Raw genomic sequence first — 25,426 nt, 5'->3', positions numbered from 1 at the left:
CTCTTCTGATTAGTTTTAATATGAAGTCTTTTTTTTTTCTTTTGTTTTTTTTTTTTCTGAGACAGGGTTTCTCTGTGTAGCTTTAGAGCCTGTCCTGGCACTCACTTTATAGCCCAGGCTAGCCTACAACTCACAAAGATCTGCTTGCCTCTGCCTCTCAGGTGCTGGAATTAAAGGCGTGTGCCATCACCACCCGGCTGATCTATTTTTTGACACCCGATTGGTCCCATTTGATTGAAGTATTTTGTCCATCTGTTTACTCTAAGGTGGTTCTGTCTTTAAAACTAAGATGTGTTTCTTTTTGGAAGCATATGGACAGATTTTGTTTCTTGATCCATTCAATCGGTCTATGTCTTTTGATTGGAGGATTGAAGCCATTAATATCTAAAGTTATTGTTGAAATGTAAATGATAGTTGTGGTCAATATGTTGTTGATTTTTGGTGTTGTTGTTTGTGTTTACAGTGGTATTTTGTTTTAATTATGGCTTCATATTTCTTTACACAATCTCTCTTCTAGGCTTATTCCTCTGTCTAGCCTGGAATAGTGTTTCTTGTGTTTTGCATAGATTTGGTTTGCTGAATATAACTTTTTAGGCTCTTTCCATTACTGAAAGTTTTACTTTCCCCTTCAAGCATGACAGATAGTTATGTTGACACCATCCTTCCTGAAGAGCATTCAAATGGGATCTCAACACACGGGATCCTCGGGGCCCTTCTCAGAACGAGGCAACTTGTCCTCTAGACAGTTCAGAATGAAGCTCCTTAGTAACAAGCCTGTCCCAAGCTAGAGAAGTCTCCCAGTGCCCTGAATAGTCCCAGAAGTCCGGAACCTATTCTATGTACTGTTCTGTGATGCTTACACAAGGTACACCCCTTTCCAACCAGAGGCCCATGAGTACCAGTCAATTGTCAACACTGCTTTTGGCTAACACTCTGCACAGGATGTTTGCCAAAAATTCAAAACACTAGAGGGTTGTGGGAATGAATCATCCCATAGACTCACCATCAAAGTGGTTGTTAACCGAGAAGAGGCTGCAGAGACAAAAAAAAAAAATGTACATAGAGAAAAAGGCAAAAACTATGGCGGGCCTGGGAAAATTCAGGCACCCAGAAACCCAAAAGAAGGGAGCATCTGTGAGTCGGTGAGACAGAAACCAATGCACTGATGCAAGAAAAAGGGACACAGGAAGAGTGAGTGCCCCAGGGACATTATCACCAGGGGCCAATGGAGACAAACACCAAGAGGAAAGAAATAAGGCTCCTACACTAACCCCAATGAAACAAAAGTCCCCATTGGGGGCTGCCGCCCCCTGGGAGACAGACTCAGAATGAGAATGACCTGTCTCAACTGGGATTGGCTCACAAGAGCCCAGGTTAAAATGTGGACTTGTGGCACCTAGAACCAAGACCCCGAAAGACACACACCAGTTATACTAATAGAGTATATACCTGTTGAGCTTGTGAGTCAGGGATGGGGAGTGGCGTACAGGAGGGTATTCCTAACTTCATACCTAGATATTCTCAGTGAACCACAAGTTGGCCCTCACTGGTGCTTGCCATCCAACCGGTCCAACACAGCTTTCCAACCGAAGTAACCAAGGACCTCAGCCTAGTCCAACAGAGTATAGTTAACCTGAAGCATCAAATAGACTCCCTGGCAGCCATGGTAGAAGGCTAGACCTAATCAAAGCTGGAAAGGGTAGCAAATGTGGCTTCCTAGGAAAGGGATGTTGTTTCTATGCAAGTCTATCATGGATAGAAAGAGAAACTGCTAGACAATTGTTAGAACAAATCAAGGGCTGAGACAAGACCAAAGGATTTTACCAGGGTGAGACCTGGGCCTCCTGGAGAGCATGCCTAACTCCCCCTAGTGAGGCCTTTGACTCTACTGTTTGGTCCACGCGTTATAAATCTTCTAACTCCCTTCATCAGAAACATGATAGAAGCAGTTAGGCTCCTCCAGTCCAGGTCCTCCACCAGTATCAGAAGATTTCTTTGGAAGGATCGTAAGGGATTATGACCAAGAAGAGAAGGCACGAAGAACACAGCTGTGGGATGCTTCAAATGAGGATGTCCACGTGAGATTTGCTTTTCAAATATGCTTGATTTATTCACACAAACATTCCTTACAATGCCGTGCTTTTATAAAGATTACCGTAACGCCATGTAAGCAACGGTCTCACCGGGTGGGAAAGGAGGGCGGGACATGTTGCAGGCATCTTCTGGGGAATCCTATCCCAGGACATCCACTGTGAGGTCCTTCAGCTATTGCAGGCCGGGAGGATGGTACTGCTGGAAATTCCAGAAGTGACTAGCATTGACAGATGGGAACTCAGCAACGATGCTGGACACTCAACAATCACCGGAGCCAGTAGCACAGTAGCCAGTCGCAAAGCCGTGTCTCTGCTGGAAATCCGTGCAATGTCTGTTGTGCCCAAGCTCTGAACCCCAAAATCACCAAGAGACCTGATCCGATCAAAATAAATGGTCTTTCACTTTCCAAGTTAACTGGATTCCCCCATCCATCCAACACAGCGGGTGAAGCAGGTGGACCGGAGGGGGGATGTGGCAGGGAATATTTTGGGGTAGACCAAGGAGAGGGTCTGGGGTCAGCAACAGTCTTGGGGTTGGTGCCCTTCCAGAGGCTTCGGCAACCTGTCCTGAGTTGATTGGTCAACTGCACCTGCAGCAAGGTTGCGATGCTTGGAGGCCCTCACAGGGCGGTTGCTAAACTCTGCATTCCACCATTACAGTAAAGCACATCCAGAGCCCGCCAGCTAACTTCTGATTGGTTCCTTGCCACATGGAGTATATCTGGCTTCCTAGTGACTAGGACAAAGTCAGGCAAAGTCAGGGGCTCAGCACATTTCTGAGTCAGAGGCCTACCTCTTGCAGCCTGTTATTGCTGCCAAAGCAGGGGGCTAGATGAGGGTCTGGTTCCTTCAACGATCTGCAATCTAGAGGCCCTGTCTAATTTCAGTTCTCAACTCATTGAGTGTGTCAGCTCATGGCTTACCAGGCTCATCGTGTGTTTGACTTTGGAGTAACTATTTTGCTATTTTGCACATTATAACATTTTATTTTGTTTTGCTCACAGTCAATTCATATTATGTTCATACTTTTTGTAAATATGTGTCTCCATTTAATACAATAATTTTAAATACACTTAAAGTCAAAAACATATTGATAATCATTTTGTCAAGACAAATTCTTGGTGCAAAATGACATGACTTGTCTTCAGCAGAATTTCCAGGTTATACAAAAATGGCTTCGCATATGTTTCTAACTGAGGGAATGTAGTGGAAAATCCCCAGATTGCCATGTGTTGAAACAAAGAAATTCCCCAGTGCTGAAACAGTTCTGCCGAACTGCCCCGCCCCACCTTCAGTATCTCCAGGAACTCAAGGCACCGAGGGGATGGAGTTATGGAATTTTAACCTTGCCCAACCGCAATGCTATTGTACTTGTACTTCCTGTTTGCTCACTTCCCGAATAATACTTCCTGAGTCATAAAAGCTGTTGATCCCAAAGCAGGAGGCCCACACAATTACAGAATGATATGGGTGTGGCTGGCCAACAAATTAACTTTTCCTCTTCCCCATTGGGAAAAAAAAAATGGCTCAGTGACTCAGTTTCCCAGAAATTCCAAAGCACGGTAACATATTTTCTTTTTTTTTTTCATGGTAAGTCTCTGAAAGACAAAGGACAACTGTTTAAAAGGATGAATGTAAATGAGAGAGGCCAAGTGATTTCTCTAAGATGAAAGTGTCTTCTGCATGGTATGGCAGAATCCAAGGGCCTTAAAATGAGACCAAGGGAGATACAGCAAAAGTCTCCATCATGTAGTAGACTAATGTCTATGCATTGCAGACAAGAGTATAGGTTCATGTTTTCCCTTTTATGTTTAAAATTTGACGTTCACATACCAGGTTCAGTCTGGTCCCCGCAGTGAGCATTCCTACCGTTCCAGGGTGTCATGGTCTTCTTGATTACAGAAGTCTAAGGAGAGCTAGCTGGTGCTCACATTCACATGCAGGTTCTTTATAGTCCTCACCAATAGCACCAATGTATATTTAAAATTATCCTGACCATCCAGGGCCTGCCTTCCCCTCATTCTCCGCCCTGCTGGGCCCACTTCTTGGGGCAAGTGTTGGGCCAGAGCTCGGTTCCAACACCACAACCCTCTCCTTGCAACTTCCTGGGTCAGCTCTAAATTTTGACCCCTCTACCTGTTGGCCTGAGTGATCCCGCCCTGGCATGCCGGACCATCCAGAGCCTGCCCTCCCCTCATCCTTGGCCCTGCTGGGTCCAACACCCCCATCCTCTCCTTGGAACTTCCTAGGTCAGCTCTGAGCATACTGGATCTGCCCCTGCATGTGGGACCATCTAGAGCCTGCCTTCACCTGACCCTTGGGCCCTTCTACTTGAGATCATCCAGAGCCTGCCCTCCCAACACATTGGCCCTGCTGCAGCCTCTGTTTCAGAGATCGCCAAGAGAACTCAGATCATCCAGAGTTACAGATATCAAAGTCCTAACCCACCTATATCCACCAGGACAGGAAGACCCCACCTGCACCCACTGAAAGAAGGGATGGGAAGAAAACATTCAACAATAGAAAGACCAGTATGACACTACCAGCTGGAATCTAGGGTCTCTACAACAACTAGACCTGAACACACCAAAGTGGATGAAGCAGAAGAGAATGAACTAAAAAAACAAGTTCATGAAAATGATAGAGGCCCTCGAAGATGACATGAGAAAAATCCCTTAAAGAAATGCAAGAAAAAAAAATTGGAAGAAATAGAGGAAAAGACCAAGCCAAAAAAATGCAAGAAATCAACAAATCTCTTAAAGAAAGCAAGAAAAGCCATGAAAAAAACAAACAGATGAAAGAAACAATTCAAGCAGTTCAAGACCTGAAAACTGAAATAGAGACAATAAAGAAAACAAAAACTGAGGAAATGCTGGAAATAGAACAGCTGGGTAAACAATCAGGAACTACAGATGCAAGCATAACCAACAGAATACAAGAGATGGAAGAGAGAATCTCAGGCACTGAAGATAAACTAGAGGAAATCGATTCATGAACCAAAGAAAATTTTAAATCCAACAAATTAACACAAAACATCCAGGAAAAATGGGACACCATGAAAAAAACCAAACCTAAGGATAATAGGCATAGAAGAAGGCAAAGAAGCCCAGCTCAAAGGCGCAGAAAGCATATTCAACAAAATCACAGAAGAAAACTTTCCCAATCTGAAGAAGGCCATGCCTATGAAAGTACAAGAAGCATACCAAACACCAAATAGACTGGACCAAAAATAAAAAGTTCCCTCACCACATAATAATCAAAACACCTAACATTCAGAATAAAGAAAGAATATCAAGAGCAGTGAAGAAAAGAGTCCAGGTAACATATAAAGGCAGATCTATCAAAATTACACCTGACTTCTCCATGGAAACTCTCAAGGACAGAAGGTACTAGATAGATGTTCTACAAACACTAAAAGTTTTTAAACAGATGACAGCCAATGCTACTATACCCAGCAAAACTCTCAATCACTATAGATGGAGAAAACAAGATATTCTTTGACAAAACAAGATTTACAGAATACATATAAATACATATATATCCACAAATACCATACAGAAACTTCTGGAAGGAAAACGCCAACCCAAGAAAGTTAACTATAGTCACAAAAACATAGGCAATAGATAATCTCACTTTACAAGAAGCAAAAAAAAAAAAAAAAAAAAAAAAAAAAAAAGCAGGGTAAATCTACTCACAATACTACCAACAACAAGAAATCCAAACCAAATAAGAATTAACAATCAAATCAATGGTTCTTATTTTCCTTCAATATTAATGGTTGTAACTCACCTATAAAGACACAGGTTAACAGAATGGATACAAAGACAAAATCCATCCTTCTGCTGCATACAAGAAACACATCTCAGCTTCAAAGACAGACACTATGGCAGAGCAAAGTGTTGGGAAAAGATATTCCAATTAAATGGACCCAAGAAGAAAGCAAGTGTAGCTATCCTAATAGCTAACAAGTTAGACTTCAAACCAAAATCAATCAAAAGAGATGAAAACAGTCATTATTTTATTAATCACAAGAGAAATCCATCAGTACAAAGTCTCAATTCTGAACATCTAGGCCCCAAAAACAAAGGCACTCACATTCATAAAAGAAATGCTACTAAAACTCAAAGCTCACATAAAACCTTACACACTCATAGTGGGACACTTCAACACCCCACTCTCATCTCTAGACAGGGCCACCAGAAAGAAACTTAACAAAGAAACAAAAGAACTAACAAAATTATGTCCCAATTGGGTTTAACAGACATCTATAGAACATTCCGTCCAAACAAAAAGAATATACCTTTTGTTCAGCTCCACATGGAACCTTTTCTAAAATTAACCACATACTCACCAACATAGCAAACCTCAACAGATACAAAAAAAAATGGAATAGCCACTATATCCTATCAGACCATCATGCTTTAAAGTTCAAATTCAACAATAATACAAATTGCAGGAACCCTACAAACTCATGGAAACTGAACAATGCGCAATTGTACCATTCCTGGGTCAAGGAAGAAATAAAGAAAGAAATTAAAGACTTCCTAGGATTTAACAGGAATGAAGACACAACATACCCGAACCTATGGGACACACTGAAAGCAGTGCTACGTACAAGGAAAGTTCATTGCACTAAGTGCCCATATGAAGAAAATAAGAGGATAGTCACATTAGAGAATTAACAGCACAACTGAAAGCCCTAGAACAAAAAGAAGCAAATGTCACTAGATACTGAAAAACGCCTTTGACTAAATCCAACACCCTTTCATGATAAAGGTTTTAGAGAGATCAGGGATAACAGGAACATACCTAATCATAATAAAAGCAATATAAAGCAAACCAACAGCCAACATCAAACTAAATGGAGAGAAACTTAATGTGATCCTCTAAAATCAGGAACAAGACAAGGCTGCCCACTCTCTCCATCTCTCTTCAATATTGCACTTGAAGTTCTAGCTAGGGCAATAAGACAGCAAAAGGAGATCAAGGGGATATAAATTGGAAAGGAAGAAGTCAAACTTTCACTATTTGCAGATGATATAGTTTACATAAGTGACCTGAAAACCACTACCAGGGAACGCCTACAGCTGATAAACACCTTCAGCAAAGTGGCAGGATACAAAATTAACAACAACAACAAAAAAAACCTCAGTAGCCCTACTATATACAGAAATGCAGAAGATAAAGGGGCTGAGAAAGAAATCAGAGAAATATCACCCTTTAAGATAGCCACAAACAACATAAAATATCTTGAGTTAAAGCTTTCCAAACAAGTAACAGACCTATATAGCAAAAACTTTGCATCTTTAAAGAAAAAAATTAAAGAAGATAAAAGAAAATGGAAATACCAGAGCATGGATATCCATGCTCTTGGATAGGTAGGATCAACATAGTAAAAACGGCAATCTTGCCAAAAGCAATCTACAATTCAATGCAATCCCCATCAATTCCCAGCACAATACTTCACGACATTGAAAGGATAATAATCAACTTTATATGGAAAAACAAAAGACCCAGGATAGGTCAAACAACCCTGCACAATAAAGGTACTTCCCAGGGCATCACCATCCCTGACTTCAAGCTCTACTACAGAGCTGTAGTCCTGAAAACAGCCTGATATTGTCACAAAAATAGACAGGCAGACCAATGAAATCAAATTGAAAATCATAATATTAACCCACATATCTACAAACACCTGATTTTTGACAAAACAGCTAAAACTATATAGTGAAAAATAGAAAGCATCATCAACAAATGATGCTGGCATAGCTGGATACTGATGTGTAGAAGACTGCAGATAGATCCATGTCTGTTGCCATGCGCATAACTTAAGTTCAAATGGATCAAAGACCTCAACATGTCTCCACCTACCTTGAACCTCTTAAATGAGAGACTGGGAGGTACCCTTGAACAAATTGGTACAGGAGATGGCTTCCTGAATATAACACCAGTAGCACAGACACTGATATTGAGAATTAATGAGTGGGACCTCCTGAAACTGAGAAGCTTCTGTAAGGCAAAGGACATAGTCTACAAGACCAAACAGCAGCCCACAGAATGGGAAAAGATCTTCACCAACCCCACATCTGACAGAGGACTGATCTCCAAAATATACAAAGAACTCAAGAAACTAATAAAAAAAACACCAAACAATCCATTTAAAAAGTGGGGTACAAAACTAAAAAAAAGAATTCTCCATAGAGGAATCCAAAATGGCTGAAAGACCTCTTAAGAATATGTTTAACATCCCTAGCCATCAGGGAAATACAAACCAAGTCAACTCTTGAGATACCATCTTACTCCTGTCAGAATGGCTAGCATCAGAAACACCAATGACAGTTTATGCTGGAGAGGATGTGGAGAGAGGGGAACAGTCCTCCACTGCTGGTACAAACTTGTACAAACTTGTACAGTATAGCAGTTCCTCAGGAAAATGGGAATCAGTCTACCACAGGACCCAGCAATTCCACTCTTAGGCATGTATCCAAAAGATGCACATCCATGCAACAAAGACATCTGTTCAACTATGTTCAAAGCAGCATTATTTGTAATAGCCAGAACCTGGAAACAACTTAGATGCCCCTCAACTGAAGAATGGATAAAGAAGATGTGGTACATTTACACAATGGAATACTACTCAGAAAAAAGAAAAACCCACAATGGAATCTTGAAATCCGAAGGCAAATGGATAGAACTGGAAGAAACCCTCCTGAGTCAAATAACAGTCTGAGCAACAGTGGACAGGCTACCATAAATGCCCTTCCCTGATAATGAGATTGATAACTAACATATATGCCACCCTAGAGCCTTCATCTAGTAGCTGATGAAACAGAAGCAGACACCCACAGCTAAACACTGAGCCAAACTCCTGGAATCCAGTTGAAGAGAGGGAGAAATGATGAGCAAAGGGGCCAAGACCAGGCTGCAGAAACCCACAGAGACAGCTGACCTGAACAAGGGGGAACTCATGGACCCCAGACAGATAGCTGGGAAACAAGCATAAGACTGACCCAGACCCCCTGAACATGCATCTCAGTTAGAAGGCCTGGGCAGTCTAAGGGACCTCTGACAGTGGAACCAGGATGTATCCCTGGTGCACAAATGGACTTTGGGAGCACATTCCCCATGGAGGAATACTCCCTTAACCTAGAGGCAGGAGGGAGGGCCTAGGCTCTACCCCAAATGACTTGATAGATTTTGATGATCCCTCCTAGAAGGCATCACCCTCCCTGTGGAATGGGTGGGGAATGGGATGATGGGAGGAAGAGGAAACTGGCATCAATATGTAAAATAAGAAAAAATTTAAAAAAACATTATCCTCACATAGGGAATGAGCATCTAGATGGCATCGAAATGAGCAACCTTTGAAATTCATGTCCTGGATGTAGAGGAAATTCCACCTCTTTTCTCACCTTTGATGAACCACTCTTAGAGCCAAAGGAGAGTTCCTCCTAAAGTCCTGGTACAAAACTGGAAGCCAGCAGCAGAGCACTCACTTCCCACTATCTCTCCTTGACCAAAATCTCAAGGCATGATGCCTTTCATCATCCGGTATGTCTTAGTTATAGATTGCTATGATAAGACCTCAAACTCAAGGCACCTTATAAAAGGAAGGGTTTATTTGACTGAGACTTCCAATGAGATAAGAGTCCATCATGGCTAGGAAGCATGGCCACAAGCATCAGGCATATTGGCTGAGCAGTGCTCAAACTCACAAACAGGAAGCAGGGAGAACAAACTCAAAATGGCACCAAGTCTTTAATCCTTCAATACCATCCTCCAGTGACATAAACTTCAGCATAGCCACACTTCTAAAGTATCCCCAAACAGAGAATGTGGGAGATATCTCACTCAAACCCCAACATAGTGGGAGGGGGCAGTGTAGACAAAACCAGTATGGTCCCAGAGTTAGCCATAGAGATAAATAAATGTAAGGTCTAATGTCATGACCCAACTTGTCTCTAGGCAGATGTTTTCATTCATAATCTCCAGGGAGCAGGTTTTTTTACTTAATTATGTGTAAATTAATCTAAAGGCCTTATTAGAGCATGGTTTCTGAGGGACAGTCATATATTCTCCTCATCTGAACTTTATAATACCTGGAGCACAGAAGAAACTTATATAAATGATATTTAGCACATCTAGAATTAAACACCTGCAAGGAAGATGTGTGACATTAAAAGGTGTTCCTTTGAGATTTAAGATGAAAGGCCCTGGGCTCTTAGCCAAAATTCAACTCCCAATTTTTTTTTCCACAGCAGTTTTGCTTTCCATATCTGCCTTAGAGCTAGGTTTGTACTAAGGCAGAGTTGAGTATGGTTTTTGAACCTTCCTATTCTCCATTTTCCTCCAATCATTTCATTATAATCACACTGCTATGCTTTGCCTGGCAATATTTTATTAATTTGGGAAATGCTTTGACACAGACAAATTTTACTTAAAGGTGTGTGTGTGTGTGTGTGTGTGTGTGTGTGTGCCTGTTTGTCTATCTGTCTGAGGCAGACAAAGACAGAGATTGGAGAGACTGTAATTCTATAAACATAAAAGTAATTTTAATTTTTCATTCTTCATCCCTCAGTTCAAGCTATAGGAAGGCATTAACTCAAATCACCCGAGGATAATTCACTTGCCTCATTTTTTCATGATAATAGCAAGTATTTCATTAGTCACAGAGGCAACATGAATGATCACCTCATATAACATATAGTACAAGCCTGAACTAAGTATGAAAATATTTTTGATAAAGTACAAACTGAGTGTTGTTTTCTCTTTCTCATAGAATAATTGTATACTCGGCTCTATGTCAAAGGCTAGGGCCTTCCTCTAGACCAGTGGTTCTCAACCTTGCTATTGTGGTGACCTTTAATATAGTTCCTCATGCTGCAGAGACCCCTAACCATAAAATGATTTTTTTTGTTGCTACTTTATAACTGTAATTTTTGCTACTGTTATACAAGCACTTGAATAGATATGTCACAGGCTTCCACCAGGGACTCAGTGTCTAAGATAAAAATGCCCTTTGAATTGCTTCAAGACTCATGGACAAAAAGATGGCATGGCTTAGTGACACAGGATAAAGCCAAGGCAGGGGCTCAGGATAGGGCCCACTTTAAGTCTTGGAAAATGTATTACTGTATCTTTGTCCAATTTAAGGACATCTTCCCACTGTTGCTTACTAGAGAGGCTGAGCTATTTCGGCAAATTCTGAATCCAGAACCAGGAATTCATATACTTGTTTCCCAGTCCAGATCATGGAGACCCAGAGGGTGGCCTCCTTCTGGGTGACACTGAAAGTCCTCCTCCCTTGTGTGAGCTTTTACCCTAGTAACAATTGAACATTATGTTAGTACAATTCAGCTCATGATGGCAAAATGGAGAGATATGATGTCTAGGTAAAGCAGTATAACATCACCATCAAGAGTTGTGATATCACAATGGAGCACTACAATGTCACAATGTAGAATTGTGGTGTCATAATTGGACATTGTGAGACCACAGTGGAAAATTGTAATGTTGGAGCAGAGCACTGTAATAACACAATAAAGAATTGTGTTATATTAGAAAGGCATTGTGATATCAAATGGCAAATTGTAATGCTATAATGATGTCACAATGGGACATTTTGATATAATCTGGAGTTGTCACAATAAAAAAATTTGATTACAAAATTGAACATTGTGACATTACAATTAAGCATTATGTTGTCACAATGGAGAATTTTAACGTCACATTATGATATTGATTCAACAATGAAGCATTACAATGTCATAAGGGAGAATTTATTATTATTATTATTATTATTATTTATTTATTTATTTTTCATATCAATCCCAGTCCCCTCTCCCTCCCTCCATTTCTCCTACTCTCCCATGCTCCCTGACCACCATCCCCTCCCATTCCCCCCCACTCCACATGTAGGGTGATGCCTTCCAGGAGGGGTCATCTAAATCTGTCAAGTCATTTGGTGTAGGGACTAGTCCGTCTCTCCTGTCTCTAGGTTAAGGGAGTATCCCCATTATTCCCTCCATGGGGAATGTGCTCCCAAAGTCCTTTTGTGCACCAGGGATACATCCTGGTTCCACTGCCAGAGGTCCCATAGACTGCCCAGGCCTCCTAGCTGAGCCCCACGTTCAGGGGGTCTGAGTCCGTACAATGCTGGGTCTGAGGGCCCCATTAGCTCCACCTTGTTCAGGTCAGCTGTCTCTCATAAGGGAGAATTTTTATACTGTAATACATAATTTTTATATCACAGTGGGGTATTTTAATGTCAAAATGGAGAATTGTGATTTCATAATGATATTACAAAGTTACATGGTTACAAAGAATTGTAATGATAAAACTGAACATGCTGTACACTCTTTGGTTAATAAAGAAGTTGATTGGCCTATAGCAAGGCACGATGACAATCAAATTGAAGATACTGGGATGAAGAGGGGTGAAGAGAGGGAGACACCAGCCAGCCACTGAGGAATCAGGACACGTAGAAAATGAGGTAACAAGCCATGAGACACATGGTGAAGCATAGGTAAGAAATGTAGGTTAATGGACGTGTAAGAGTTAGCTAGTAACAAGCCTGAGCTACCAGCTGAGCATTTATAAGTAATATTAAGCCTCTGTGTTGGTTATTTGGAAGCAGATGGTTGGGACAGGAAAACTTCACTTACATGATCATATAAAGTCAAAAAGAGTAGTATAGTGTTATAGTGAGATTTATAGTGTCACAATGGAGAATCCTAATGTCTCTTCAGAGCATTATGATGTCACAATGGCTCAATTTTTACACAACAGTGATTGGTTATGATGGCTAAAAGAGTATTGTGACGGCATAATGTCCCATTATGCCGTCACAATCAGGCAGTATAATGTCACAATAGAAAACTGTGATGTTGGCAGTCTATGGGGCCTCTAGCTTTGGGAGCTCATTGCCTATGGAGGGTTATTCTCTCAGCCTAGATACACAGGGGAAGGCCTAGACCAAATGATGTGACAGACTTTAATGATCCCGCATGGGAGGCCTCACCCTCCCTGGGGAGTGCATGGGGGTGGGATGGGGCTTGGTGGGGGGGAATAGGAGGATGAGAGGGAGAGGGAACTGGGATTGGTATGTATAATACCAAGAAAGAAAACTGTGATGTCACAATGATCTTTATTTTAAAGTTAGGTCTTACTACATAGACCAGGCTGACCTCAAACTCTCAAAGATCTGCTTGCCTCTGCCTTCCAATTAAACTTTTTGATGTCACCTATTTATGAAACAAAGGAGCAATGTGATGCCTTATTGGGACATTGTGATATCATAATGGAGGATTGCAGTGTTACTGTGGGTCACTGTTCTTAGGCTGGTCCACGTTCCTCGAGTTGACTAAAATGCCAAGATAGCTAGCCCTTGTGGGAACCAGCCACTTCAGGGAAATGGAAACTGCAAGTTCTATGCTTACCAGAGTCCTATGACCCTTATTCCAGCAGAGTGGCTTGACCATGGCATGCTTACATCGTTTTTCCTTCCTTCCTTCCTTCCTTCCTTCCTTCTTTCCTTCCTTCCTTCCTTCTTCTTCTCTCTCTCTCTCTCTCTCTCTCCTTCTTTATTTCTTTTATATTAACATAAGTTTTTATTGATCTTTTGGGAATTTCACACCATGTACCCTAATCCTATTCATTTCCCAGTCCTCCACCCTTGCAGGCCCCTTGTTCCATAAGAATATAAAAAACTAAAACTAAAAACCAAAACCACTTTGCTCCTCCATTTTTTTTTACTTCTCCATCACATAATCATCTGTCACAGTGCTCTTGGGAGCTGTCGTGAGTCACACAGTGTAGCCTTCTGCCCAAACAGCTTTACTTGCAAACGTTCATTGCAACGAGCTGTTGGTCTGGTTCAAGGTCTCCAGCTGATGGTTCACATTGGACCCTCACTGAAACTCCTCTTGACTATCCTGCTGTTGCCCTGAGTCATGGAGATCCTGTGTCTATGGTTGCACAGAACAGGCCCTTTCATGAGCTCCAGCAGGTCATAATTGGGGTAGATACTGGGGTGAGCCAACTCAAAGCCCTGGATGAGGACCTGGGTGCTAGCTGAGTTGATCAGTCCTGGCTTCTCTCCACCTCAGATGATGGTCAGGGCCGGCTTTCCCATGCATTGGCGAGGGGTGGGACCAGCTCTCCCAGTGTGGCAGCCAGTGAGGATTGGGGCCAGCTCTCATGTGCCCATAACGCTGAGGCGAATTCTCCTGGGGTGGGGGCCAAGGTGATGGGGGAGCTGAGCGGCAGGACCAGCTCTCTGGTGCCCAGGCTACTGGGGCCAGCTGTCCCATGGCCTCCAGCGCATACAGTAACTCAGAGTCTGGCTATGGTACGACCACAGTCCCAGTCATGGCCCTTGGCTGTAGCTTGGGCCAGACATCACCACGGCCTCAAGTGACAGCCCAAGCCACTCAGAGTAATATGACCTCAGTGGCAGCAAGACCTCCAGACATCAACATGGCCCCAGGCGGCGGCCCAGACCACAACATCCATAAAGTCTTTAGTGGCGACACGGGCCATGGACACCAACACAGATCCCAGCTGCAGTAGGGCGGTGGATGCAGACTTGGCCCTCAGAGGCATCACAGGCTTGGACATCGAATGCCCCAGGTGACAGCACTGGCGGCCCATGTCAGCCGGTTTCTCATAACCCTCAGGTCTCAGGCTCCGCCCCTGTCCACTGCGCATGAACTGCTCTGTTTCCCCTTCTCTCCGCTTTCTCCTCCACGTTCTTACTCATCTTAGTGCCATCTGTCCGGACTTGGTGCCAGGCAGGCCTGTGGCCGTCTTCTACCCGCCCAGGCCCCTTGGTGCTAGACCACATGATACCTTAACGAGCAAAACTCCTCTCATAAAAAAGTTTGCTTACAAAGGTTCCTTTAGCTTATAGCTGAACCTTCCCTCTTAATGGTCTCCATCACTCTTCCTCCCAACTTAAACTACCCCAAACTTCCTTTTGACAGGGCTGCCCTCCCTCCCTCTAGAGACGGCCTGGCAGTTCATGACTCTGTGAAGCTTTGCTCGTTGGCTTCAGTGCAGCTGTGGTGGTCTCCGTCTCCTCTTAAGTCTTATAATTGTGTTGTCACAATGGTGCGTTGAAGTATCAGAAGGGATTATGTTGTGTCGCACAGGAAAGCTGTCATGTCACAACTTAGTTTTGTTATGCTACAAACAAGTGTTGTGTTAACACAATGCTTTGTGCTGTCACTGTGGCATTTGTAGAAAATGTTGCGTTTGTTATGAGAGGAATGTGTGTTCACTGACTGGGAAAACCCTGAAGGCACTTGTTAAACCAATTGGTTTGTGGGCATAATTTAGTGCTGAATATTCTTGGCTGGTTTATATTCTGGAAGACCTACCATCTAAGTGTGAGAGTGGAGAATTAAAGTCTCTCAATATCAATTCTTCTTTGCTGAGCTGATCTTTTATGAAATTGAGTGTCCAAACATTTTTTGCATAAATATTTATAATTGGTACATCCTTGTGATTAATTATTCTCTGTATTAATGTAAAATTGACCTTCTTTATCTCTTCTGACTGGGCCTAGTTTGAAAGCTACTTTACCAGGTAAAAAGAACTTTCTTTTAAGTTTCATTTTTAAAATACATATCTCAGTAATGTGTCTTTTGGTGTGCTGAAGCCCTTTGCATTGAAGTTTAATTATTGATAAGAGTTTTTTCATCTCTTGTGGCTTTATTATTGGTCTTATTTGTTGGGTTATTTGTCATTCTCTTCTCTCCTTGCTATTAATAAATAGGATATTTTTGGTTTGTTGCTTTATTGGACATGATGGAATTCTTCCTGCCTCTCCTCTGTGCGTCTGTCTTTTCACAAAATGTTTTCTTCCTGTGTTCTTGGATAAGTCCAGCTTCAGTATAGCATTCCTTAAACACTTTCTACTGTTCCAACTTGTTTGTCACAATCGCCTCAGTTTGTTCTTGCCTTGAAATGCTTTGATTTCTCCGTCAAGTTTTGTTTTTCGTTTCATGTTTGTTTAATAATTTCTCATGTTATTAATTTTTAGTTTTATCCCATTGTGGTCAGATAGGATGCAAGAAATTTCAGTTATGCTATATTTGCAGATACTTACTTTGTGTCTTTTTATATGATCTATTTTAGAAAAAGTCCCATGGATTTTGAGAAGAATGTGTATTCTATAGTGTTTGGATAGAATACTCTGTAGATTTGTTACCATTTGATTTATATAAGTTAACTCTTATGTTTTGCTTAATTTTTTATTGAACTGATATTTCTATGGTGAGAATGGGGTATGTAAGTCACTCAGTATTATTGTATTGGTGTTTATCTATGTTTATACATCTAACACTGTTTATTGAAATTGAATGCAGGATATTAGATTCATATATGATTAAAATTGTAATGTCCTCTGATAGATTGCTCCCTTAGTGTGTATGAAGTGATCCTTTTTCCTCTTCTGACTAATCTTGACATTTATTTTGTCAGGTATTAGAACACTTATACCTGCTTACAATTTTTTAATTCCGTTTGTTAGGAATAACTTTTTTCATTATTTCACTCTTATGTTTGTATTTTTCTTTGATGGCAATATGTGTTGTAGGAGGCAAAAATACAGAGCCTGGTTTTTAATCCAAAAAATATGACTTTTGGGGGAAAATTTATTTCATTAATATTTAGAATAATTATTGAAACATATATATTAAATTTCTGTCATTTTGTTGATTTGGTGTTTTCTTCTCATTTGTTTGGCTACTATTCCAGTATGGTTCATTCTTTCCTATAGCCTAATAAATACACTTATCTTTCTCTTTAGTCCAAGCATTTTAGAATTTTACAAAGAAGAATCGTCTGTCAGCCTGAGAAAATGGAGAAGGGAGACTTACGGAGTGGAAGGAATCTGGCTGAACTTCAGCCTGCAGCTGAATTTCAGGCACTACTATAAATCTGGTTTCTCCAGGCACACATAAGCATAATATTCACACAGTTGTATTTTCTGTGTCAAGTTCCAAACAAAATGAGTGTTTGGAAGTTTCCCACTTTGGAGGCTAGGAATTAATTATACTGTTACAACAGATAGCGTGCTCCATGGGTGAGGGGAGACTACCAGAGCTCCACTGAATTTGACGCAGTGTATCAGGAAAGAGCTTGTGTCTACTCAATACCTTCTTCCCTCTGTCTTTATGACTTATCTGACTGGACAGAAGGACTTCATCTTGCATACATGAAGTTTGGAGAAAGGATTATCAATGAGGAGCATCTAGCAGGAATTCGTTTCTAAGGAGATGAAAGGGAGTTGGCCACTTTATGTGGCTCATGTGCTTTGCCTATGAATTATGCTGGAATGTTGCCTGTGGCCAAGGCTAGCAGAGTTGAGCCTTGGAGGAATGAGAGTAGGGATAGGGGTCATTGTTAAATAGGATAATAAGATAAATATGCATTAAATGTTTACATTATTTTAGGCTTTGGTAAAACCATTAATAGACATAGGTTATCTAATTACATACTTTTACTGACCTCTGTGAGATTAATAAAACATTAGACAGGTAAAAGAGGATGTTTAACGAGTTTGTATGAGACCTCTAGTATTATCAGGTACTAATAATGAGCATTTAGGATTATGGAGCTCTCACCGTACAAGCCCCCTGAATCGGATGGTCTTATAGTCACACACAAACCTTCTTGGCAGAGACCACAGAGGGCATTGCTCATAAGGCCACACTCACCAGAGCCTATCACTAGACAAATTCAATAATCTGGGCTGCATTCTCAGTGATTTTTGACTAGACTTTGGTTGTGTGTCCCCAGAGAATCCACTCTCAACTAGCTGAGAAGGGCCCAAACCTGGGCTTTCGCAAAGGAATGTTGCCATCTGGTGGGCATCTGGTCACACTTAAAAAAAAAAAAAAAAAAAAAAAAAAAAAAATGTTCATGGGCTGCAGGGAGTTAAGGAGGAAAGGGTTACAAATTTTGAAATCAAGTTGTTTTCTTTCAGCCTCAGCCATTTCAGCCTTAATTGTAGGGCTCTACTGTGCAATTAAATAAGGCTTCAAGTCACATGATGATTATCCATTATTGGTCATCCCCCATGAAAATCGCGTCTTTCCTTTGTTTTCATGGTCTTATTAAAGTTACTTTCATCAGCTAAATGCCCAGGTCTGGATAACAAACTGGAAGCTAAAACAATAGAACTGTCATATGGTCCAACTCTACCATTCCTGGGCATACACCCAAAAGACTAGACAGCCTACTATAGAGATATTCGCACATCCGTATTCATTGCTGTTTTGTTCACAATAGCTAGGAAATGGAACCAGCCTAGATGCCATCAACTGATGGATGGATAAAAGCGTGGTACATACACAATGGAGTTGTATTCAGCTATCAGAAAAAGTGAAATCTGAAGGAAAATGAAGGGAACTGGAAAAACATTCTTCTGAGTGAGGCAACTCGGGACCAGAAACACAAACACAGCACGTTCTCTCTGAAAGGACAAGAATCCGCACAAGACACACCAAGACTAAGTTCTCAGCACAAAGATTTATTTGCCCCAGAGGGGCAAAGGACAGGGAACAAGACAAAGATGGGAGACAGAGGAGGAGAGGGGAGAAAAGAGGCAAGGGATATGGGAAAAGGGTAATTTCTCCCCAGGGACAAAGAACTCGCTGGATAGAGAGGAGACAGACACGGCCCACAGACAAATGGCAGTTTATAAAGGGAAAGGGGGAACCTCCCCCAGTCACGTTTGGATGAGTTTGATTGGGTATGTTCATTAGGGTAGCCAATGAGGGCTTTCGATTGCTGGACTTCAGTACTTTGCTAGCTGGACCTTGGTAGTCAGCCTCAGGACGAAGGAGTGGGCAGCTACGGGAACAGACCTTGGTGGCTAGCTGTAGGAACATTAGGTAATGGTTTAGCAAAGAAGAGGGGATGGGGGAAGAGCCACGTTTGCCATTCTCAGGCCTACTAGAGCCCTTCACTCTCTCATACGCAGGTCCCAGCTATGAACTCCGGGAGCAATGCGTTTAATTTGGAGTTCGCGTAAAGGCCAGAATGGGGCCAATAGTGGAGGAGTTGGAAGAAAGAGATTTGAGGGAGGGAATAGTACAACACATGCGACATTGGCGTGAGGGAAGAGACAAAGTGGAAAAGCTTAAGCTGGGAGGAGAGTGGGGAGGTATGGTAAAGGAGGAGTGGGCAGAAGGTAGCCGAAAATAAGGATGTATGAAAACCTACTGTTTTATGAACTTGTTAGATAATACATTTTTAAGGATTTAAATGGAGGTTAGCTTATATGGATACAAACGTTCCTCCCAGAAGACATAGTTTATGTGTTGTTGAGCAGTTTCCCGACATTGAAACCTCCCATCCTGTAGGGATGCTCACTAAGACACAGCATGCTAAAAGGAAGTGACACAAAGGATTGGATTCACAGGGTCGATGAAACACTCCATCCTGCAGAAAATCTAGTTACACCCACATCACCCAATGGCACCTAGAAGTCCCCAAAACTGACCAGATTCACTAGGTCTTGGCCTGCCTGAGCATACACACACACACACACACACACACACACACACACGTATATATGTTTAAGGACTCCTGAAGAGACATTGTAAGACAAGCTGAACTACCTGGAGAAGGATCAAACTAACCAAGCTATCTGGACAGGACACTCTCCAACTTGTTGAGCTTCAGGAAGGTTATGCAGTATGTTCCAGGCATCCAGCTTCTGAGCTGTCACCCATGCTGGGGTACAGTTTGATGGTGCAGCTGTCTTTGAGTCATTCCTGCCCTGTATTTAACCTATGATCCACATTCGAAAAAGTAACCCGAATTAAACTCAGTGGTTTACTAAACTGAACTTTGACGGTATCCATACTTTGGTCTGTCGTCAGTCCCCAGTTTGGGGAGAATAGATGTTTGCTTACATCTCTCCCAGGAAGTATCACATAACAGTATCAATAAAACCATCTAGTTCTAGGTATGGAGGATCTCTCTGTAAGATGTTAGTCAGGGAGACTCTAGAAGCCTCCAAACAATACAAGCCATTGCCATTGTCTTTGGTTGCCCAGTGGAGCTTGGTGGCAAGACCCTATTGCCATAGATACCAACCATACACGCTGGATATAGAACAAATACATCAAGCTGGAAATGAACTGGAGACTTTCTTCCTACTGGTGAGCTTCCATAGTTCTACAAGGTAAGTGGCATCTTTCATGAGAAAAGTATCCAGTTCTTGTAGATTTTCCAGTTTGGTAAAGTATGGGTTTTTAACGTATGTCCTTATATCCCTTCTTTTCATTTCTAATTTTTGTTAATTTGAATATTATATCTCTGTCTTTTAGTTAATTTTGATAAAGATTTGTTGGTCTTACTGATTTTCTCAAAGATCAAACTCTTTGCTCCATGATTCTTGGTAATTTTTGTTGGTTTCTATTTTATTGATTTCAGTTTGATCATTTCTTGCCATTCTTGTTGGGCGTAATTTCTTCTTTTTTTATTCATTTCCTCTTTAAGGAACTCTATCATACTCATAAAGGCTGTCTTACGGTCTTTTTCTTCTGCTTCAGCTGTGCTGCTTCACAGGGCTTGCTGTGGTAGGGATGTTGGGCTTTGGTGGAGACTTATTACCCTGGCTGTTAGTACTGTGTTTTTACACTTGCCATCTAGGCAGCTGCGCTTGGGAAGATTGTGAGATTCTAAAAACATGCTGATTCTTGGTGTCGTCTTTGTTGGGTGGGTGTTTTGTTCCTTGTTTTCTGTTGCCCTCTCCGGTTCTCAGGAAAATGTGGTGACTGTGTGTTGCCTGGTAGAGAATGCTTCTGGGTACCTGATAGGTGTGGCCACTGGGGTTCCGGATACAATGTGTTTCTAGGTAGTGGGAGCAATGGGAATGGGCTAGAGGTGGGGAACTGGGAGAATCTACAAGCAGGAGGAAAGTAGGGTATTCCACTTGGATCTACCTAATTACCTGGAAATTGGGACAGAGAGTGAGGAAAGATCACCGCATGTAGCCTGCTACAGAGCTGGGGACAAGACTGTGGGATGGAGGGGGAGGGAAGATCTGCAGGCGGCCTACCTGCTTCCTTGGCCAGAGTGGCCTATGGGTTCCCAGGAACTGTCAGTTGGAGTGGCATGCTGGGATAAAGCAATAGAATGGAGGGAAAGAAGTTTGGAGGAGTAAATCTGTGTGGTCACTGGGGATGGAGACGGGGAGGAAGGGAGGCTGCCGCAGGTAGTCTGCTTCAGAGCTGGGATATGACTGGGGGTCAGTTCAGGAGGAGCTGAGGGAGAGATGACGATCTGCAGTTAGCCTGTCTGCTTCCCTGGCCAGAGTGCCCATCAACCTCTTTAAAGTGTGAAAAATAGTAGCCAAGTGTGCTGGCACACTCTGTCAATCCCCGAACTAGGGAGCCAGAGGCAGGCAAGCATTTATGAATTCAAGGCTAACCTGATCTACATAGCAAGTCCCAGAATAACCAGGGCTACATAGTGAGAATCTGTTTTTAAAAAGAAACAAATAAGTAAATAAAATCTAAAACTTAAGTAAAACAGCCACTAGTCCCTAACACTATGTAATTATAAACAATCTAACCAACCTCTAAAAAAGCATGCAGGAAATTTCCTGAACTACAGAAAATGTCTATCTGTTGATAGAGTTAGCCAACTCTCAATTAAGACACATACTCTATCCTGGTGTCGCTGTATCATAACTGTTTCTACTGGCTACTCTTTGCATCTCTGTTGGTTTGCCTTAACTATAGACACAACCTTTCCTTCCTTAAGTCATTAGATTTATGCTGAATTACAGTGACGAATCAGCATCACTGGAAACTTAAGACTGTCTTGAGGTCATTATGGTACTCCAATTGAATACCATGCAAAGCACAATGTTGCAAGTCACCATTCCTGCTGGTCATAAGTATTCCTTCAGTCATGGTCAAGGTTCCCTAGTTGTCACTGTTTTTGAGCCCACATCTACTCGGTTCATACTGTTCTCTTCCATTGAGTCCTGCCTCAATCTTTGTCCCTCCTAACCCTGTGTCTTCTTGCTTGTTTGCTTGATTTGAGATAGGGTCTTTCTATGTAGCCCTAGCTGGCTTTGAACTCACCAAGACCTGCCTGCCTGCCTTTTCCTACCAAGTGCTGGGATTACAGGTGTGTGCTACCATGTCCAGCCAAACAGACTTCTGTGCATCACCATCAAGTCTCTCTTCCCACAGCCTAGGTCAACTTCAGAATAACCATTACCCAAGAAGACTCTTAAATTAATAATCCTTCATAGTTTTACTGAATCCCGTGTGTCTGTTTCGCCCATGCCTGTTCAACTGAGGTATAACCAAATGGCACTGAAGTTTTCTACTCACCAAGAGGTGTTCTTACTACATTTTGTCAACAGTTCTCCAAAAGGATATTTCGGGTATGGGGAAGGTGATCATTTTTTCATTGCTACTAGAAGTGCAAAGTAGTACGAACAGTCATTATGGAAATCAGTGCAACATTTCCTTAAGAAGATAGGACTAGATCTACCTCAGCAGCTACACCACACTTGGGCATATATCCAAAGGACACTACTAAAGAGACACTTGCCTAACCATAGTCATTGCTGCTCCATTCATAGTAGCCAGAAACTGCGGAACAGATAATGAAAATGTGGGGTACATGTACACAATGGAACATTACTCAACTATTAAGAAAAATGAAAATTTTGGGTAAATGTATGGAGCTAGAAAAAAAAATCAACCTGAGTGAGGTAACCCAGACCCTAAAATACAAAGAGATTTAGTTAAGAACTACATTTGGTGGCAAGAGCAGGAGGCAGATCTTGGGGGGGTGGGGGGTGGTGCACTGAACCACTTCCTAACAAGCTGATTGATAACTGGAGAGTCGCAGTTAGTGGTTGAAACTGTGTCAAGGTGCAGCCACTGTGCTGGCAGAAAAACAATTCCCCAGTAATACAGGGACAATGATGACATTTTATAACCTTATCCATTTGCTGTAAGACTTGCACTGAATATTCACCTATAAAATTAATATAGTTGAGGTTTCAATTTGTGAAATAACATGTATAAAATTCTTAGAGCAGTGCATTACATGGAGTAAGGCCTTCATAAATGTTAGCTGGCAATATGCCTATTCTCTCCCTCCAAAGCTTTGAACAATTTTTAACAAAATGTGATATACATATGTAATGGATAGTTTAATCCAAAATATTTTATGGATATCAAAGAACACATTAAAATTGATATGAAAAGAAAATAAAGATGTGACCTAAAGAACAAAGAAATTAAATAAAACAAATTTGACAGCATGGTTTGGATAGGAATGCCATATATTTGAGTCCTTGGTCATTGGGGAATGGCGCTGCTTGACAAGGATTAGGAGGTATGGCCTTGTTGGAGGAAGTGTGTCACTAGGGATGGGTTTGGAGGGGTTTCAAATGCTCCAGCCAGACCCAATGCCTCTCTCTTCCTGCTGCCTGCCAATCAAATACTCCAGCCAGACCCAATGCCTCTCTCTTCCTGCTGCCTGCCAATCAAATGATCCAGCCAGACCCAATGCCTCTCTCTTCCTGCTGCCTGCCAATCAAATGCTCCAGCCAGACCCAATGCCTCTCTCTTCCTGCTGCCTGCCAATCAAATGATCCAGCCAGACCCAATGCCTCTCTCTTCCTGCTGCCTGCCAATCAAATGATCCAGCCAGACCCAATGCCTCTCTCTTCCTGCTGCCTGCCAATCCAGATGTAGAACTCTCAGCTATTTCTCCAGAACCACGCATGTCTGTGCGCTGCCATGCTTCCATCCTTCCTGCCATGATGATAACGGACTAAACCTCTGAAATTGTAAGCCAGCCCCAATTCCATGTTTTTCTTTATAAGAGGTGTCATGATCATCTTGTCTCTTCACAGCAATGAACATCGACTACGAAATTAAGGTGTAGGGAGTAGAGGAAAGGTAAGGAAGGAACCATGATAATAAAACCTAAAAACATGATGCTTGTGCATCTTTTTGTGACTTTACGCTAATTCAAGCAACACAATTTTGCAAAGATGTGATTGTCAGAAAATTAGAACCTGGTACAACTCAAGGCCGAGAGAGACCCTATCTTGAAGTAAGCAATGCAACAAATAACAGTGCACAGCAAAGAAGAATAATGAGAATTCGGAATGATGGGGAAGAATTGATGTCTGCTGTTTGACAACATGGAGGAAAGGAACTGGCTTGTCCCTCCTACCTGCAACAACCAAAACGCAGGTAAAATAAGCTTATAAGATACTGTATGACAGGTAATGAAAAGATGTGATCCCTGTAAGATGGAAAACAAATGAGACCAGACTATGCCTCCTTAAGGCACCTTCTAAGAATATCATAGAGCAGAATATAGGAAGGGTTGGTGAACTTGAATTGAAATGGAGATGGAAACAGAGATTAAAGCACAGAATTCGGAGGACTTGAAGGAAGAAACTGTGCAGAAAGAGATCCTGCAGGCTTTCAAGGACTACTTCTTCCAACAAGGCCTTCAATGTCCCCAATGCCATTGTTTTTAACAACTGAATAATACTCCATTGTATAAATGAACCACATCTCTTTATCCATTCTATTGAGGGACATGTAGGTGATTACACAATGAAAAAAAAATCTCCAACTCCCTCTTTTGTATCTGGAGGTTTGATGGGTTATGTGAGAATTGTATGATGATTTATTTTTATTTTGCATCCAGACCACAGATTCCCCTCCCTCCTCTCTTCCCAGACCCTCCTGTTCCCCTCTGTCTCCCCCCCCCCCATCTACTCCTCCTCCATTTCTATTCAGGGAAGGGCACGCCTCCCATGGACATCAACAAAACATGGTATATCAAGTTACAGTAAGACTAAGCACCTCCCCATGCATAAGGCTCAGCAAGGTGACTCAGTGTGAGGGGTAGGGGCCCAAAAGCTGGCAAAAAAGAGTCAGACACAGCCCCTGATCCCGCCCTTAGGAGTCCCACGAGAAGATGAAGCTACACAACTGTCACATACATGCAAAGAGCCTAGGTCAGTCCCATGCAGGCTCCCTGGTTGTCAGTTCAGTCTCTGTGAGCTCCTGTGAGCCCAGTTGAGTTGATTCTGTGGGTTTTCTTGTGGTGTCCTTGACCCCTCTGGCTCCTCAAATCCGTTCTCCTCATCTTCTGATGATTCCCTGAGCTCCACCTAATGTTTGGCTGTGGGTCTGCATCTGTTTCCATCAGTTGCTGGGTGAAACATCTCAGACAACAACTGGGATAGGCACCAATCTGTAGGCACAGAAGAATATTGTTAGGCATCATTTCATTGACAGTTTTCTCCAGTCATGTTT

This window comes from Phodopus roborovskii, unplaced genomic scaffold (genome assembly GCF_943737965.1).
Source record: "Phodopus roborovskii unplaced genomic scaffold, PHOROB, whole genome shotgun sequence".
Classification (NCBI taxonomy): domain Eukaryota; kingdom Metazoa; phylum Chordata; class Mammalia; order Rodentia; family Cricetidae; genus Phodopus; species Phodopus roborovskii.
This window is presented reverse-complemented; position numbering follows the sequence as displayed.